This window comes from Mustela putorius, unplaced genomic scaffold, assembly GCF_011764305.1.
Source record: "Mustela putorius furo isolate JIRA1106 unplaced genomic scaffold, ASM1176430v1.1 tig00000151_pilon_pilon_pilon, whole genome shotgun sequence".
Lineage (NCBI taxonomy): Eukaryota > Metazoa > Chordata > Mammalia > Carnivora > Mustelidae > Mustela > Mustela putorius.
Window position 1 is genome coordinate 14560001 of NW_025421296.1, and position 19069 is coordinate 14579069.

The 19069-nt window shown below is 35.8% G+C and overlaps 1 protein-coding gene across 6 annotated transcripts in view; it reads left to right on the forward strand.

Moving 5' to 3' along the window:
- Window positions 1-19069, forward strand: part of LOC101691044 (ST18 C2H2C-type zinc finger transcription factor) — a 297811-nt gene that overhangs the window by 164657 nt on the left and 114085 nt on the right. For all 6 annotated transcript variants that reach the window (XM_045075798.1, XM_004777517.3, XM_045075797.1 and 3 more), the window contains one exon: window positions 5965-6041. The gene's annotated coding sequence lies outside the window, so the exon portion shown is untranslated. The remainder of the gene's footprint in view (window positions 1-5964; window positions 6042-19069) is intronic.

Below are 19069 nucleotides of genomic sequence, written 5' to 3' on the forward strand. Positions count from 1 at the left end.
AAGTAGTTGTATTTAGAACCTTTCAGCAAAACACATGGAACTTTTATGAGGTTCTAATTTAGTTATGTTTAAAGGAATTCTCTTGTTTTTTGAGAAGAGGTTGCTCCTATTCTGCTACAGAATCAACCAGAAAGATTCAAAGTTTGCTCATTCTTCTTAAATTAGACAGTTCTAAGTGCAAAGAACTGAAAAAAGATGTTTGGAGCTGTCCATGGTAGCGTGCTCTTTAAAAAGTAAACTGTAATGAATTGCATATCTACATACTCTGTGTAATTGGCTTTATTATCATTTTTAAAGGTTGAAATTAAATTCTTACTAGATAATTTAACCTGGTATATACAGTAGTTATTTGCAGATAATGTAACTATTATACTTTTATAACTAAATTGCAAAACTTTAAACTTCCATAATGTTAATGTTCCTAGTTATAGCTTTAAAGTATTTATGAGTAAATAAACAAAAATCACAATATATTAAATATATAATTCTTAAGGTTGACATTAATATGAGAGCGCAGTGCAAATAGTTTCCATGGTAGTAGAGTAATGCGAGCAAACATCAAAAAATGTAACTTGCATGACTTTATTGCTCTTGAAATTAATTCTTGTCCTTATGTGACCTGCCATGTCTGTTATAGAAATCTAAAAGATCATAATTGTTTGATATGAAATGCAAAAAGAATAGTTAAACTGAAAGTTTAATCATCATGAAATTCAAAATCCCAAGCGGAATATAAACACTAAAAGAAACTTTGGACTGCTAATCCTAGGAAATGAGTTTTATGGATTGAATTCAACAAGGCTTCAGAAATGGTTCCATCTGCTGCCTAGCAGCTGGTGAAAGGATAAATTTAATTCATTAATTCATTTGGAAAAAAGGATCCAAGTAGTAAAGACTTCATTGCTCATAATGCATATAGGTGAAAACACAAACTGAAATCTGGTCCAATTGATCATCCTAGATAATGAGCTACATTTTGCTTTCCCTTTTTTGGTAAAGGTCTTAGTGATTGAGTCAATACGGTGTGGATTTTTATGACAATAACCAATCATTTCCAATCATTTCAAAGAGAAAAAAACTCAGGGAAATTTAAAGTCAGTCACAGTTTTAAAATGTAGGGAACTGTAGGCAATAGAAATTATGCACCTTCTGATTTTGTGCATTGTCTATATGGGTAGCAGTGTGTGCATCTACACTTCAAATTTACACACATATGTACCCTGAATCATATAGACTCTGAATCACTTCAAGAACTACTTACGTTAGTTAGGTGACATCCTCCCATTTGCTGAGATATTCAACATTACATAGTATTCAAGGTGAAGGTAAGTCAAGCATATTTTAGATTCGAAATTCATATTTACTTAAAAGTTGCAATGTTCCAAATAACACTTGTTTTGTTTTCTCCTCTTTCTACACTTCAAAACTAATTGCCCCAGTCTCTGTTTTCACTCAGACCCTGCAGAGGACTTCAAAAGATACCAAGTTGTATGTGAAGTAGGTTTTTCTCAACTCCTCTGCTGTTAGTCACTTTGACATAAAACATGGGGAAAAGATTTAGGTGACTGAATTGCCCAGGACTTTTTAGTGTCTTTATATAAAAGTAATGAAGATCTGATGCCCCGTTTCTTGACTTGTTTCAATTAAATCAACATGATGGAGAGTTAGAAAAGTTAATACTATATCCCCTTTAACTTTTAATCATATTGGTAGATTTTTTTTTCTTTTGGTCTGCCCGCATATTTTTAATGAGAATGAGATTTCCCTTAGAAATGTATAGCTCGCCTTTAGGTCAAGGTAAGTGTTTGCTGGTTGCTAGTTAATTGATCCATGATAGAGATAAGAACATCCCTGGAAGCTAGGCTGCTTCAGTAGCCAGCATACAATTTAGCACTTTTTTTGGATGGTGATTTCATGAATGGTTTTTGACTTTTCTTTCTCTGTGGCCCATAGCTTACTGTGGTGGGTTTGTTGGATTTACTATAAAGATTCTCTTTGCACCCTGTGGGTTGGGTTAAGAATCAGGGTTTATGCATTTACTTGTACTGTTGCATTGTTTATACAGCTTTGGTTTAGTTTTGATCTTTTTTTTCTTTTTCTTTTTCTTTCTTTCTTTTTTTTTTTTTTTTTTGCCTTTGAGGCTCTTCCACAGTGTCAGCTGCTGACTGATAGTAGGAAAACGGCCTCGTGGTGTGAATGAAAGGGACCTAGCGGTTGGTAAACAGAGATAAGGAATAAATAGAGCACGGGCAAAAGGAGATAGTTCTGTGGGGGCCCAGATTGCTGCCAGTCTGTTCAAGGGAGATGCAGAGCCTGTCCTTTTCCCAGATTAAATTAGTGTGCGAAATCTCCAGTGACCTCCTCCCCTTCTCCCCATACTCTTTAGCCAAGCTGAACAGCCTCTGCTGTAAAGTATTCATTTTATCCAGGGACAAGCTGGACAATAGAACTCTCCCTGATACTTATGGACAGCTGTCGTCATTCATAGTGCTCCCAGTATTTCATTTTTCATAGGAGTTAAAAGGGTTTTTACCTTGTAACTGAAAGAGGGCATAAATGCAACTTTGCCAGTTCTGGGGCTGCTGGGGCAGGGGGTGGGACTGAGGTGGGGGCGACTTTAGAGTAAGGAGAAGCTGCTAAGGAAAGCAATTCTTTTTTGTCTTGTTAATATGATTAAACTAAGACAGAAATTAAATTCCAAATCTAGGTTCCTTATAAACAGAAAATACCTCTGATTCTGAAAGTTTCCTAAAATTAAGGTCAGCAGTGCAAGCTAGATAATTCATCTCTGCCTGCACTACCCTTGTTTTGGCTAAATATGCATGCATTTTATTACCTGCGTATAACCACCCGTAAATAGTAAGCCTGTAAGATACCTCGGTAGTCCCATATTTTTTTTTCTTTTTTTAGTGATTTACTGCAAATATATTCAGCATTTGACTGATTAAATAGACCTTCGGCAACCTTGAGGGTCACTGTGTAGAGTATGTACATAGAAAATGCATCAGCCCATTGTACCCTGGCAGCTAATGAGATTGGTCGTTAAGTAAATGACACAAAGCCTACAAAAAAAGCTTAGCAGCTCACTAGAGTATCACAGAGTGTCCCTGCACACCACACAACGACACAAACACTGGACTAACCTAGCCCACCCCTGCTTTATTCTACATCACTGCTTCCCTGATGTCAGCGTGAGAGGCAGAACAAAGGCTAGGAGGCACGGGTAAGTCAGTCTGGCAATTAAGCCCTAGGGAGAAAGTAGAACAAATCTTAGCCTAACCGTGGGGCTGAAAGTCCGATTCTCGACAAGTAGGTCAGAATGAAGGGATTTTGCTATCACTTCTGGAAATGCTGCTTCAGTGATCAATGCTCTTATGTTGTTGTTATTGTTGTCTTGTTTTGATGTTTCATAAAAGTTTTTGAATTTCAAAAGTGAAGTGTACCCCAAAATGTAAGTGAACTTGAATTTGAGAAGGTAGGCTATTTGTTGGAGAAATGGTGCTTTCACAAATGACGACCATTCAGGTGTGGGTTCAGGTTTGAGAAACTTTCAAAAGCATGAGGCAACTTTGATTTTAGTTGTCCTACTGCTTTTAAAAGATAATGGAAACCTTGGGCTGGAGTGTGTTCAGTGAGGTTCATTCTTGTCAATGTAAAATTGTCCCATCTGCTAAGGTATATTTAATATCATATGTGGGATAACCATTTCCTTGATCAGTATCTTAAAAATCAATCAATCAAACGCAACAAAACAAGAAAATAAAAGCTTCTCTGTTCTTCGTGTATCCTATCTCTCTTGGATCTGCAAATAAAATCATTGCTGCGAATTTGTAATATTGAATAGGATTAGTGGTTATTTGCTTGCTGTACTTGGGGGAAAAAATCAAAGCTCTCTGACACTGAGCAGCATTGGCTTACTGTGTCCCTTGGAAAAATGCATTTGCAGTATTGAAGTATAACATTGCAGGATCCTTTTAGAGAAATATGGCAACAGGAAGTTGCCAGAAAGTCTTATTTGCCTTGCTGAAATGTCTGTCTGCCTTAGACTTGTGTACTCAGAGGATGTTTAGTTCAAGAGAGGATGATATTGTTACAAGACATTCAGGTAAATTAAATATTTTATTCTAAGAACTGTTCAGCTTAGCGGATAGTCAGTGATTTAATAAACTCTGACAATCTCATTGAAAATGTTTGAAAAAGTACTGTTAACATAAGTGTGGTGTTTTAAAATAGATGGGTTCATAAAATCAGTGTCAGGATTGAATTTTTAAAAATCACTGTCATTTAGTATTAGAATGGCATGTCATAATCATCTGTTCATAAATTAAAACTCTCCATGTTATGTAGAAATCAGTTTGCTAACTTGCATTACTTGCCCTGGAACATTTTTATTTATATAAGAATATAGAAATTTTATGATACAGAATAAATCACTTATTAATAGTATTCATGAGAGATTCATAATAGAGTTTATATTATAGCATGGGTGACCAGAGGTCATATACTTCTTCCTTTTTTTAAATTTTTTTTTGGCCTCAAAGTACTTTTCCTCTTCTAAATGTGTTCCCAGTATTCATTTTATTTATATAATTCATTTAAGGCTTTATGTGTATTGCATATAACATACATTATGTATTACAAACTCTATTATTTTCATAGTAACCAGAATTGACAAGGAAATCAATTCTGTGAAGAGGGAGTTATTAATAGTGTCTTGGTAATGTCAAGTGAAATATATATGGGGAAGATATGCTATGATTTTACTAAAGTAAGAATTTTCCAATATGTAATCTAATCAATATGGTAGAAATCATGGGAAAAGCAAGCTATATGAAAATGGCCACAGTGGCTACCTACCAATTTTAGTTTCCAATAGAGTTCTGCAACTCTACTGGAGTATAATGCCTGAAAGAGTAGTTTACTCTTTCAGGCATTATACATATATTAGGGTGGTGGTGTTGTTTTTTTTCCTGTTATAAAGATTTAAAATCTGAATCTCATGGGTTATAATCTATTTTTCTGTGCTTGCTAACATTCATCCTATTAATACAGGAGTGAATTGTTCAGAAAATACACAATCCTTCTGGATTGCTATAAATATTTTGCCCCTCTCCTCAGCAGCATGGCAAAGGATGAGCAAACTTGACTGAAGTCTGGGTAGTTGCATCACTGGGGATAAAACTGAGTGGAATTACTGTAACAGAAATGTAATTGTCATTCTTTAGGACAAAATAGGTCTGTGTGTGTGGTAATTAAGATAAGAGGGCACAGATCATTCCTTTTGGCTTATGTGAACTTGTTTGTACAAACATTGTTCTTGAATTTGAGAGATTTTTAAAAATGTTCACTATGGAAATACACTAAGAAAATGGTTTTAGCTGCTTTATAACTTTTTTCTTTAAGGAAATTTGAGGAACTTAATTTCTGTTGACAGAAGGAACTTTAATTTAGGTTCATTTATTTGACAAGTATTATTAAAACTACATGGTTCAAAGGATTGTACTCGGGACTATAAGGAATATGGGGACCTCATTCTCACCCCTGAGGATCCATGATATAAGAACTGTAAAGCATTTCCTAGAGAAGAAGTCATGTGTGCTATATAGGTGACACAAAGTGACAAGAGAATCTCTGACACCCCTTCTCAGGTGCATGTGTTTGAGACCTGATTTTTCCATTTACTAAATCCATAGCCCTGGAGAAGTTACTTAATTTTTCTGGGCCTTGGTTTCCTGGTCTGTTAGATGGGGGCCAGGCTAGATAAATCTTGACTCATGACTCATGTGAGAATTAAATAAGATAATATACCTAAAGCCCTTGGTATATGGTAGGTGTTCAAAGAGTGTTTGTTTTCTAACTTTCACGTGGAGTTTGTGACAGTAAGTGGACATGTCAGTATCATGTTACACATTCCCGACCACCCGCTTCCATCAATACAGAACTCTCTTATGTTTTCCCTTCCAGAGCCTTAAATTTGTGAGATTCCTTGAAGGATTTGAAAATTCCATTTTACATGGCTGAGTGCTCATATCCAGTCTAAGGTAACAAGTTAAATATACTAAGTATACATTAAGTATTTATGGTTAAATTGGCTTATTATGCATAGCTTTATTAATGGCAATCCAGAGTATACATTAGAATTTCATGACATTTCAACTTTAACTTTCTGTAAACAGAAATACTAAATTTTACCCTATTTCAAAATGGAATATCTATAAGTATTAAATTATAGCAAAGGTCTTCATGTAGTAAGGTTATTGGGTGTACTCCTCATTTCTTTCGTATTTTTAATATTAGTATCTTTATTTTTTGCCCCTTTAGGATTCATTTCATAAGTTTTGGCTTAGTTGGTTTCTCTTAGTTGGTACTTTGGATGTGATTTAAAAAAAGAAAAAAATTCCCTCTTCTAGGACATTATGATTGAAAAATATTTTATCACCTACATAAAGAAACTTGAACATGTTTATTACTGAATGCTTTAAAATTCCATTTCAGTGAACTCTAAGAGACACTTGGATTTCTTTATAAGTATTTGAATATTTTTTGACAAGTTTTGCATCAAATTTATAAGCTTCTGGGCAAGAATTACTGCTTTTTCAGTTTAATTCTTCAGATTACAATTGTAGGAATATTTGTTCTGACAGGATTTGATCTGCATATTTAAGTTGGACCTTTGAGAGAATTTCAAAGCTGAGGAGAATTTCTGATCTTATAAATCTTGTAGCCACAAGTAAATTGTGTTAACTCACAAAACTGTCAATACCTTCAAAGTCTTATTAGTAACTTATTTATACTATTAAATAGGGTCATCTATAACATATAATAGCAGTTTAGATCAGAACGTTTTAATTTACTTGATTTATATAGTATAAATAAGAAGGACCCAGAGATAGCTGCACAAATACATATTCTCTAAATACTCCTAACTAAACATTTTATTTGTTGGTTTGTCGTGGTTAAATAGGTGAATTGATATATTATCTTAAGGAAGAGTTATACTTGATAATTCCATGAAAAACATTTACATTACAATTTCATTAAAAAATAAGTACACAAATTTCTGTGATACATTTTCTTCCCACCTTGTCTAAAATTTGAAAGTCTAATTTCATTTCCTCAATTTAGAATTTTCCCTCATGAAGGAGAAATATGACTAAAGGTCAGTGTGCAAGTCTTATCTTTTTTTTTTTTTTTTTTTTTGCAAATGTATCCTATGTGTGTCCAATTTCTATATGAGTGAATTCAAGCTTGGCATGAAACAAAACTTAGTTTTATCATTACTTGTTATGCAAAACAAGACAGAAATGAAATAGTTAATTATTTCAATAGAATAAATAATATTTTCATTCCTAAAATATAGATTAAAGCAAATCAGAAAACAAAAAAATGAAAAATTTTGTTATTGAAAACCTAATTTGTAAAAAATACAATAAGCTAGAAAGATGCATCCACTGTTTGCTCTTTTGTTTCTATAGTATATTTGGTATGAATTTGAATGAAGGTATTTACCTCTTTTAAATTTTCTTCTTTCAAATATCAAACAATGGCAGGAATTAGTCTAAACATTTCTATTCTGAAGGGTGAAAAGGTGGTGAGAAAGAAATATGCTCATGAAGAAAATGAAATCAAGGAAAGATTGAGGCTGACAATATGACTACTTTAGAAAGGGGGTAAAAATGAGAGTATACAACCTATTATGTGTACAGCCCTTGATCTTTTTTGTGTGTGTGAAAGATACCAGTGTCTACCAAAAGGGTTAAAGAAAATGCATTCTGTTGCATCTGCTTACTAAATCCCTTACTTTAGTAGAAATTCAAATTTTGTAAAGATTATTCGTTTTATTGATGCATATAATTATAATCACAAGCCATCTGCTGATTTGGCAGGCATGGTTAAAATTCTCTAACTCTCATAACCTTTCAAGTACAGTGCCCTTGGGACTCTATTTCACTTTTATATTTTGGAAAACATGTAGGGACAAATAAGGGCAGTCATCTGCAGAATGTCAGACCTGAGGACATGAACGAGTGGAGACCGCGTTGCTGTTTGGGTTCTTTTTAATGGTAGAGCAAGTTATTTATTTTTTCTTTTTTCTATTTTTGCTTCTGACTTCATGAAGGATTATCCTAGATTCTATGATGTATTGGGGAATTTTTTTTTTTTCCGAGGGATTAAAGCTCTATTATTTTCCTCCTGAAACGCAGGTTCCAAGTCTAAATGAAACAAACAAATAAAAAACCTTTCTAAATACTGCCTACATTGGTTTTCACAGGTCAGTTAAATATATTCCACTTGGACTTTTTTGAACTAATAGAATATTCCACCAGCTCTATCTTTCTTAAATATTCACGTTGAACTGAATAACCTTCCAGGCATAGATTTCAGATCAGAAAACAGTTTGTACATTTTGATGCCAACTTTTTGTTTTAAAGGTCAAATTTTCAAGTGTTTGTTGTTGTTTTTTGTTGTTATTTGTATGAAATCATGTACTGACCAGCTTTCCCATGGCAGGTATCTTCTTGGGGTCCAACTTTGCTTCCATAAATATTTGAGGTTTGGTTATATTCCATACCTGATTCACTTACTTCTTTGGGACTCTTTCTTCTGTAATCAAACTTTATCAACCAGAGGATTCCAAGGGCCAGGATTTGCAGACTAGAGTTGATAAGTAGGCTATATTACAGCAAACTGCAAGTGAGGTAAGGAGAATTTGAAAAAGCCATAGGATCCCAGACCTTGGCTCTGTCAAATAATGGAAATGTGCACATATACCTCTGCTGCCTCATTCACACACACACACACACACACACACACATACACACACACCACTCATAGTTAAATATCATTAAATAGTTGAAGGATTCTGACTTGACTTGGGCAAAATCATTGACCCAAGAACTATTTCTTAAAGTTTGGCAAATAAAAATAAAATTTTAAATAAAGAACTTTTGGTACAAACATTGTACATATGGATCTTTCCCATAAAAATGAGACTATGTTTGACAATAGTAATAATAATAACTCTTAATATTTACCAGGTGCTTACACTGAGCTACCCATGGTGTTAAGTTCTTTTTAGGTATTATATAATTCAATACTCATAACATTTCCACTCGAGTCTCCTTTTTTGCAGGTGAAACAACTGAAACCGAGACAGTAAGATATTTTTCCTTAGGTCACCAGCAGGATTGAGACTTGAGCCCCAAATCTAACTGTTCTCTAAATCCATGTACTCCATATGTCCCTATGCAGAATGGTATCTGGGCACAATGTAGGTGAAAAAACAAAACACAGAAAAAAAATCAGTGTCAGCAACATTGTGTCAAATGACACTGGGTCTCAAGTTTGTCTGGTTTCCACTCATAGTTAAATATCATTAAGAGGTAGAATGATTCAGACTTGAGAAGTTGCTTTATTTTCCTTATTGATAACATCTGTCACATTAAGGGCTATGCTGGGTGAGCACTACTGTTCTTTTCACTCCCCATATTCTGTAACTCCATGAACTTTTTATAATGAAAACATCCCAGCATAAGTCCTTACTATACCTCTCTGAGACGCACATATTTACTATGCCAATTAACTCTGATATCAGAAGTAGCCTGTGCAAAGAACCGAATGAACCTTAGCTCTGCTGCTAAACATTGGATCAAAAGTGAAACATTTGGCCCAACAGCCAGAAATCTTAGCTTACAGAATCTGTGAGCATCAACAGAGATACTTAAAAATGTCTGATAATTGAATTTTTCCTCTGAGTAGTTTGGTGTCAAGCAGAAGACACGCATTTTTCTATTATAATAATACGATAGCACTGACATGGTGTCAACCACTCTTCTAAGTACTTTTCGTCTATGAATTCTTTTAATTCACACAACAGCCCCAACCGGAGCAACAGCTTATGGGGTACAGGGAAGGGCTGTTACCAGTCCCTTTTCATACATGAGAAGGCTGTGCCATGGGAAGGCGGGATGTGCTGCAAGGTCAGAGCTGTGCCTGACCCAAGGCCTCAGGCAGGGCAGACTGACGGCTGCACATTTGACCTCCGTGACTTCGGTCTGTGGGCTTGTTAAGATTTTGTCTTGCTTAAAAAAATATTTGGAAACATAGATTACAGTTTGCAGATATGTTTAGATACATTGTTGTATTTGGTTTTGCATTTTAGATCTTAATTAAGCAGTTACTGTTACAATACTCATAAGGTTTCCTGACATTACTATAGAAGATTAACTTAGAAGCATTTTTGAATCTTTTGCAAATACCATGTTGAAAATACAGTACTAACTAAAATGCTTCAAGTTAATGAGATTTGACAAAAATCCTTTAGAAGACAAACTCTATTTAAAATCATTTCATTTTCCTCAGAATCTAGCAGAGAAGCTTTGAACATTTGAACACATGAGTGATTGTTAAAAGAAAGAGAGAATATAAGAATGAAGAGTTTTAGTTACCCTAGAACCCTTCATAGTTAGACACCACGTCAAATTCATAAGAGATTAAAATATTTTATTCCAATCATACCTCCATAGCTCAGTGGGTTAAGTATCCGACCCTTGATCTCAGCCCAGGTCTCGATCTCGTGATCCTGAATTCAAGCCCCATGTTGGGCTCCATCATGAGTGTGGAGCCTATTTAAAAAATTTATGGGTAAATAAATAGATAAAGAAAATATTTTACTCCAGCCAGATATGATTTTTGGATATTGTTTGTATTTTACATGTACTAAATTTTCCAAGAGAGTCAAGTAAAAAAATGTAAATATCAGTACTAAAAAATTGTGAACAGGTTATGTAGGCCTGTGTACCACCATGACCTATGCAAAGATAGAATAGTCCATGGACACATGCAATTCCACTCTGCCTCTCAACCTTAGTGTATATGGGGACAGAGCATCTCATCAGGCATTGTCAATTCTATTTCTTCTCTGAAAGTTAGTTATGGCCTGAAGAACAGAAAGACCACCTTTACCTAGAGATAGCATCAGGGAAAATTTCAAGGAAGAAAGTCTTGAATCTATCCATTGAAAATAAAACTACAAGAATCTACTGTTTTCCAGCAACTGTGTCAAGCAGTGTAGACACAACCATAAACATTGTGAAAGCTCACACCACTGTAGGTGATACAGCTAACTGTTATTCAGAATACAGTGGGACCTGTGCTATCCAAGAGGCAAGCCCAGGACACAGATTTGAAAACTGGTGTCAAGTCACCTGGCTTGGATTACAGTATGGGTGGTTAACCCAGATAAGAGATTCAGAAGGAAGAAGTTATTTGAGGAAAAGATGATGTACACATTGAATGAAAGACAAGCAGGTGGTAATGTTGGCTATAAGGTCAGTGAATCAAGAAATTCAAGAGTGAGACTTGGTTGGGAAGGAGAGAAGGACATTTGGATGTGGTTTCCAAGGAGAATAAAGTGAGAAAAGGACCAAAATTAGGAACCCCAGGAATATAAAGGGAAAAAGAAGGAGAACCAATGATAAAGGAACTTAGACAATGCTAAGAAATCCAGGAGTGTCAGACAAAACCAAGAGAGAAACAGTTTCTTAAGGAAAGACTCAGCACTAGTGCTAATTACTCAGAACACAGACTGAAAATTCACCCCAAGACATGCCAAATAGGAGGTCATTGGTCATCTTAGCTGAGAAACTTCAGTGGAATAAGGGGTTGGAAGCCAGATGGCCATGGGTTGTGTAGGGAAGGGGAAGTGAGAACAAAATGTCTCTGGGGATTTTAAGAAGTTTGACTCTGAAGAATAGATATAGCACTATATGTGTATATATTAAATAGAAGGAGCCAGAAGAGATAAGAACACTGAAAAGTTTGAAGATATGGAAGGCAAACCAGCTAGATGAAGTAGGAACAATGGAGAACCCACCCTGAGAAGGAAGGAGAAAGCCTCTTCCTCTAAAACCAGAGAAAAAGGGAGTGGAGACAGAAATATATTTGTTAAGTATAGAGATGAAAGTCCAAGACCATTCAGAGTTGATAGCCTCGACACTCCCTGTAAAATCAGGCAACAAATTCAGTACCAGCTCTGTGTAAAATGGGTTTAGACTGCAAGTGCCTTGAACATGCTAGTTTTTATTATTACGTTCACATGATATTATTAAAAACAAGGCTTTTACCTAACTCCTCGACATTATTAATGGTTGATATTGGCATAGAAACTCAGATTAATGGGAACCAGAAAAGCTAGGGACTCTCATCTCCAACTGGAACTGCTTTTAAATTAGGAAAGGCAAAGGGGCAATGGCGTTGCCCCTTTCCTCTGGAGTCAGGAGCAGGGAGGGGTGAGGAGTGGAGGATTGAGATTGGCTTCGTTCCATGCAGAACAGTGTCAGACGTGTTGGGAGCAATGAGTGTGGCTTGTAACAGGCAGTAATTATATTTCTGCTCTCCATATCTCTTCTTTTGGTATTTTATCCTTCTATTTTCCTGGAGATAGAACTTCCAACTGTTATCTTTCTTGCTTTTACTACTTCTGTCCCAGACAAGGCCCCCCTTTTCATACCCAGATGACTGCCTTGGCCTAGAAACTGATTTTCTTCCTCCTACCCCTCTGCTCTGTCATTTAAGGACGTCCCATCACACTTAAAACGCAGACTCCTTACTATAGTCTGTATGGCTCCATCTGTTTTATGAAACAGTTTTATTGAGATATAATCCACATACCATACAACTTACCCACTTGAAGTGTAAAGTTCAGTGGTCTTCAGTACACTCGCAGTTATGCATCCATCACTATGACCAGTTTTAAAACACTTTGCTTCCCCAAAGAAACCCTGCACCTCTTAGCCATCAGCCTACAACCAACCCTCCCTCCACCCCAAACTCTAGGCAACTGTTATTCTACTTCATGTATCTGTAGCTATGCTTATTCTGGAAATTTCGTGAAAATGGCATCATACAACATGCGGTCTTCTGTGACTGGTCTCTTTCACTTAGCATGTCTTCAAGGCTTACTTGTCTTTCAGCACATATTAATAATCCATTCTTTATTATTGCTGGGTAATATTCCCTTGATTGGATATACTACATTTTATCCACTCATTAGTTTATGGACATTTGATGGTGTTTCTGCCTTTCCACTAATATGAATAATGCTGCTATAAACATTCATGTCCACTTTTCTCTGGACATATGTTTTCTCTTCTCTCATGTATGTATGTAGGAGTCGAATTGCTGGATTATATGGTGCCTTGGAAAAGACTATGCAATAAAATGGCATTCCCACCCACAGTTTATGAAGGTCTGAGATTCCTTCGCATCCTCACCGATACTTGTTACTGTCTGTCTTTTTCATTATAGCTGTCCTACAAGGTATAAAATGTTATCTCATTGTGGTTTCGATTTGCATCTCCCTAGTGACTAATAATATTGAACGTCTTTTCATGTGCTTATTGTCCATTTGTATGTCTTTTTTGAAGATGTATCTATTCAAGTCATTTGCCCATTTTTAATTGAGTGATTTTTCTATTGAGTTGCAATTGTTCTTCACATATTCTAGATGTGAGGGCTCTTTTTCACCCCAGGCACATGGTTTCTCTACTGTTTCTCAAATGAATAAAGATAATTCCTACTTCAATCTGAAATACTCCGTATCTACCAGCCTACCTTGTTTTCTAATAGCACTTATCACTGCTTTAGATTGCAATTGTATATTTGCTGTTTCCTTGGCTTTTGGTTTGGTTCCCACACTGGAATACAGTTTTTGCTGTCTATCCCTGCTTTTCTATTCCCTGTCTCATGATGATGAGAGACTGTTGTGATTAAACACATATACCTTGGAGCTAGAATTCAATTTCCAGTGTGGCTTCTCACTAGCTTCGTGACTCTGGGCAAGTACTTAACTTCTCTGTTTTAATCCCCTCATTTGAAAGATGGGAATAATAAATAATCCCTTATCCATATAGTTGTTGTGTAAATTGAGTTAATATCTAATATGTATAAAACATTTATAACAGTATCTATGACAAAGAAATAATTGAATTTTAAAAAGTGACAAATATTTTTTTGACTGAGTACTTAATGAATTTTCCTTCTAACTGCATATTCTCTTGAAGAAAAGGGCTTGTTTGGGGCACCTGGGTGGCTCAGTGGGTTAAGCCACTGCCTTCGGCTCAAGTCATGATCTCAGGGTCCTGGGATCAAGCCCCGCATCAGGCTCTCTGCTCAGCAGGGAGCCTGCTTCCTCCTCTCTCTCTGCCTGCCTCTCTGCCTACTTGTGATCTCTCTCTGTCAAATAAATAAATAAAAGCTTTAAAAAAAAAAAAAGAAAAGAAAAGGGCTCGTTTAACATCTCAAGGTTTAATCAGTCTCATCAAGCTGAGTCCTCACCATGACCACACAGGGTTATGAAGTTTGGTTATGAAGTTTTCAGTGGGTTTTGTGTAAGGAGTGATCTCTTTTTGGATCTTTTGGATCGTGGAATTTTGCAGAATTTCTACTCTGTGCCTTCCTATGTGTGACATCTCATGGGGTCCTAACAGCTCTAGAGGAAGATTCTGTTTTTTCACCTTTTTATAGGTGAAGAACCTGAAGATTAGGGAAGTCACATAGTTCTGAGATCGAGAACTAGCAGATGTCACAGTTAGGATCCCAACTCGCATTGGTGATAACTCAGTGACAAAGTACGGCACTCCCTGAATCTGCTGCCCTGGGCCAGTGCTCAGGGTCTCCTGTCATCCATGAAGCATTTCCTGGGTCATTTATCACTGTCTTCCCTACATACTGGCTTTACGATTTTTTAAAAACATATACAATTTCAGTGTCTCCATTATCTTAGCAATTGTTACTGATTTTCTGAATATTCTGTGCAGCCTATATCCAGTCTAAATGTAGCACAAAAGTTTATATTTCCTTGACTCTGCTCTTTTGTTGTGGATTTTTCTATGATTTGCTCAAAGAAAGACATAGAGTTGTCTAACGTCACACTGCCACTCTAACGAGTGCTACATAGCAGGAAAAACGTTGGCATCAGACATGATTTTGGCACGAGTTCTTACTAGCCAGTGTTAACTAAGTTTGCTCAACTTCAATTGGGAATAACAATAATGTCAACATCCTTAGGTTGTTGTCAGGTTTAAAAAAGATAACAGAAATATAAGATGCCCGGTCTGGTGGCTGAGTCAGTGTTGATACACACACTAATGGCAGCAACAGCTGAAAGCCTCATCTGATTTTATTTTTACCTTTTCCCACCTAAATTTACTTCACTCAAAGCATTGTCTACTACTTTCTCTCCTCCTTACGTCCACTATCTAATTTGAGAGAAGTATGCCTTGTACAACATTCATGTATATTTTCATGATAAATACTATGTTTCTTGTATTATCTTGTAATTTTATTTTATATTTTCAAGAACTGCTCCATTTAGTCTTTTTCAGCATTTGTAATGTGCCACTTTTCTAATTTTAACATGTGGTTGAACCAGCAGTAGCACTCCTTAAATTTCGATACCCCCTTCCCTTTGTGTTCAAGTGGCTAGGATATAATACTACTACCTATACTGTGGGTCCATTTTTTTGTTTGCAAAATTAATCTCAATTTATAATCAAACTGTTTATAAAATGATTATTTATACTTCACTGGTCTTTAGATATAACATCAATAATTCAATAATCTACTTTATGGCATTACATTTATTACTCTCAGCTAAGCTCAACTATGTGTTTTCACCAGCATGACTTTTTGCTACATTGTATGGATATTTTCCTATTTTATCTCTAAGTATTTCATCCACTTGTTTCCTAAAATTCCCATCACAGAGGCAGTGACTTTGTCATGGTTCCCTGTTTTCTTAATAGTCAACTGGCACTCAGTCAACATTCTCATTGAGTACCTTATCTGTGAAGGGAAACGAAATTGCCCTTGCCCTGCAGGAGTGTCCAGTCTAGAGCAGATGATGAGTATATACCGACAGTGACTTCTCCTGGTGGGTCAGCTGCTATGTGAGGTGTAGGTAGCTTCCTACGGGAACACAGAACCCAGACTTGGAGCGGGAGAAGTTAACAGATGAAAGGAAACCCATACAAATATCTCTGACTTAAAGCCTTCATTTTGCAAGCTCTCTTATCATTCAATATAACAGCACAGTGTTCATATTAGGTCTTTAAAAGCAGGGATGTCATAGATCTTCTGAGGCATTTTCTTCATGCACACGCTTTTTGGGGGGAAAACTCAACATAGTAAAAAAAAATACGTAGTCTGTTATCTCTGAGAGAAAACTCAGGTCAGATTCCTTCCGTAATCTGCCACAGCTAATGAAACACTGACATAGAGAGAAACTGATTGGCCAATGAAAACCAATAAAAATAATAGGATGGAATTGGATAAGCATAGGACAAAATGCCTGATGTGAACTGTACTGACCTCTGATTAATCACATGAGACAACTATAAAACCAGATGTTCCAATGACCAAAGGCACGTATTTAGTCTGATTCATTGTAACTCTTAAAAACCTTCCAAGGAGAAAGACCAGTTAGGATGTTGATATTCACATGCAGGCTCGGCCCATGACAACAATTGTACATTTTCATTCTAAATATGTACGATTATGAGTTCTTTACTCAAACTATATACCCTGATGTTTGTACTTCCAGAGGAGAGTTCTTATCAAACCCATCAAATTGTTGTCCCATGTTACCAAGAAATAAATTCAGTACCAACATCTCCTCAAAGATTTTCATTTTACTGCCTCTTTGATTTGTACAGCAGATATATCTGTACTATTAAAGCAGCACACACCATACACCCCTCTCTGCTCACTAAGACTCCACCTGCTTACAAAAATGTTTCCCTTCTTCTCCAGAAGAATAGGTGCTTAATGAAGATTTGTGTAAATAAGTTAATGAACTTATTAAATAATACCATTCTATATCAAGAGGGCTGCTTACACTGGTATTAATCAAATTCCTTATTTGAGACAATATAATTCTCTTGTGTTTAGATGAGATTGATAGATTTAAAATAGCTTTAAAAAAAATCAGTGAGATAGCAAAGCCAAATAAGTGCTGGCAAGAATTCAGAAGGGGAATTGTTTCTTTTTAATAGCCTTTTCCTATGCTTACTGATACTTCTTACATTGTGCCATATTCTCCCAACTTTATTGGAGTACAATTTAATTAGTCCATGTTTCAGGATTACTGGGTAGATTTTCCTGGTCTGAGTAAATCAATGCTAAAGCACCTATCTTCTTCTCAGTGAGAAGCTTGGTATTTGGGAGACTCGCCCTTCATCTCTTTACTAAATCACACTCAGCAAGATTTCATTATATAATTTTTCTCATTATTAACTGGTTGTATTCTCCTCTTTCTAAAATATACGTATTATTTCTATAAGTGATGTTGCAAAATTCCCTTTTAAGAGCTTTATCACTGAGATATTTACATGAACAGAAATGCAAATGTATTTTTAGTATTAGACCAAAAGTTTTCATTTTAATATTTTAAGGAGACTTTAAGATAGTGTGTACTTCAAAATAGCAAAAGAAAAAGAACACTTCACATGGTGTCTATGAGAAACTCATCGAACCAGTTAGAAAATGTCAGAGTTTACTAGGGCTGGTAAAACATTGAAGTCTCAAAGAAATTTGCATTATTTCTTGATATTGAAATTTGTTTTTATTATATGATTTTTAATTAATTCATCCTCATATTTTATTTGCTTTTGGCAAGTTTAAATGTTGTGCAGTCTTACATTTGTAATTTGTGAGCTTACATTTGATAATGGCACCTGTAATGAAGAAGTACTTAATTGCTGTTTCTTTCTTGACATGAATGGCTTCATCTGAACGGAAGATCAAGTTCAATATGCTATAAAGTGGTTCTCAGAATGTACTTCAAGGATGGGCCAAAACGTTCACTTTTTTTCTGTTTCTTTCTATCATAAAATATTAAAATCAGAGCAAATAAATAGCTCTAGAATAAAGTGGAAATGCTACTGTTCCATGTGAATATTTTTTGCCTTTGGGGATTAGGATTCTTCAGAGCATTTAATAATGGATATCTAAGGCGATGCTTCTCAAAATGTGACCCCCAAACCATTAGCACTTGCATCATCTGGGATCTTGCTGGAAATGTACATTCTCAGGCCCCACTCCATACTACTGATTCAGTAGCCTGTGCTTTAACAAGCCCTCCAGGTAATTCTGACACCAGCTAAAGTTTAAGAGCCACTGCAGTGACACTTTGCTATTCAGAGTGTGGTCCATGGATCGGCAGGAACACCTGGACCCTTATTAGAAATGCAGGACATCAGGATGTCAGAAGTAGGACCTGCATTTTAACAAAGTACCCAGGTGATCCTTACGCATATTAAAATCTGATAGCCACTGCTCTGAGGGTTAAATCAAGAAACTTACCAGTGGGAGAGTAGCCTCTATTCAGAGGCATTTTGGAGGTTGTCAAAAAAGACCTCAATAGATACTTCACATTTGTATATTGCCTCTCAGTTTCCTCTGGAATAAAAAAAGGGGGAAGAAATGTGTAAACCTTTTGGTTGCAATGTTCAAAAAATGCATAAAGGTAAACTGTGTCTACAGTATGAGTTGGGGAGCAGGACTATTATCTGGGTAGCAGAGCTATTATCTATGTAATAAATCATATGCGTGTATATATGTATATACATATGCACATGCATCTATGTACTTATATATGTGTACACATATCCTACAATGACCTAGAAATATTAGGTGAATACAGTTTTCAGATCTAAATTATTTTTTAATTCACTTTTAATGTACAAATAAATCTAAGATTTTTTTTGCCTTTTTTGTTTGTTTTGCATCTTTTTCTCTTAGATTACTTTCTACCTTTGAATTTAATTTTCTGTAGGAATCTCTTTAGGAAGCAGAGGAGGTTACAAACTTTCAAAGCTCTGTCTCATCCCAATAGAGTGATTATAACCATGCTAAGGAATCAGTAAGACAAAGCTGTCTGTGGGAGTGAGGAAGTTTGCCTCTTTGCAAGGATTTGGCCTTTTGCACTGACTACTGGTAGATCCAGTGGACTGGGAGGAAAGAATAGTTCACCAAGTAAAATCTCATTTGTAAAAATATTTTTAACATA